The sequence below is a fragment of the Ovis aries genome, chromosome 1 (assembly GCF_016772045.2).
Source record: "Ovis aries strain OAR_USU_Benz2616 breed Rambouillet chromosome 1, ARS-UI_Ramb_v3.0, whole genome shotgun sequence".
Taxonomy (NCBI): domain Eukaryota; kingdom Metazoa; phylum Chordata; class Mammalia; order Artiodactyla; family Bovidae; genus Ovis; species Ovis aries.
In genome coordinates this window covers 256,352,410-256,353,264 of record NC_056054.1, presented here as the reverse complement: position 1 = coordinate 256,353,264, position 855 = coordinate 256,352,410, and positions in this window count along the sequence as shown.

Below are 855 nucleotides of genomic sequence, written 5' to 3'. Positions count from 1 at the left end.
TCATCCACCTCATTAGAACTGATTCCAATGTATTCTTTTTAATGGCTGAGTAATACTCCATTGTGTATATGTACCACAGCTTTCTTATCCATTCTTCTGCTGATGGACATATAGGTTGCTTCGATGTCCTAGCTATTATAAACAGTGCTGCAATGAATATTGGGGCACAAAGTGTCTCTTTCAATTCTGGTTTCCTCGGTGTGTATGCCCAGCAGTGGGATTGCTGGGTTGTATGGCAGTTCTATTTCCATTTTTTTAAGGAATCTCCACACTGTTCTCCATGGTGGCTGTACTAGTTTGCACTCCCACGAACAGTGTAGGAGGGTTCCCTTTTCTCCACACCCTCTCCAGCATTTATTGCTTGCAGATTTTTGGATCACAGACATTCTGACTGGTGTGAAGTGGTACCTCATTGTGGTTTTGATTTGCATTTCTCTGATAATGATTGATGTTGAGCATCTTTTCATGTGTTTGTTAGCCATCTGTATGTCTTCTTTGGAGAAATGTCTGTTTAGTTCTTTGGCCCATTTTTTGATTGGGTCGTTTATTTTTCTAGAATTGAGCTGCATGAACTGCTTGTATATTTTTGAGACTAATTCTTTGTCCATTGCTTCATTTGCTATTATCTCCTCCCATTCTGAAGGTGGTCTTTTCACTTTGCTTATAGTTTCTTTTGTTGCGCAGAAGCTTTTAACCAGATCCCATTTGTTTATTTTTGCTTTCATTTCCAATATTCTGGGAGGTGGGTCATAGTGGATCCTGCTGTGATTTATGTCGGAGAGTGTTTTGCCTATGTTCTCTTCTAGGAGTTTTATAGTTTCTGGTCTTATGTTTAGATCTTTAATCCGTTTTGAG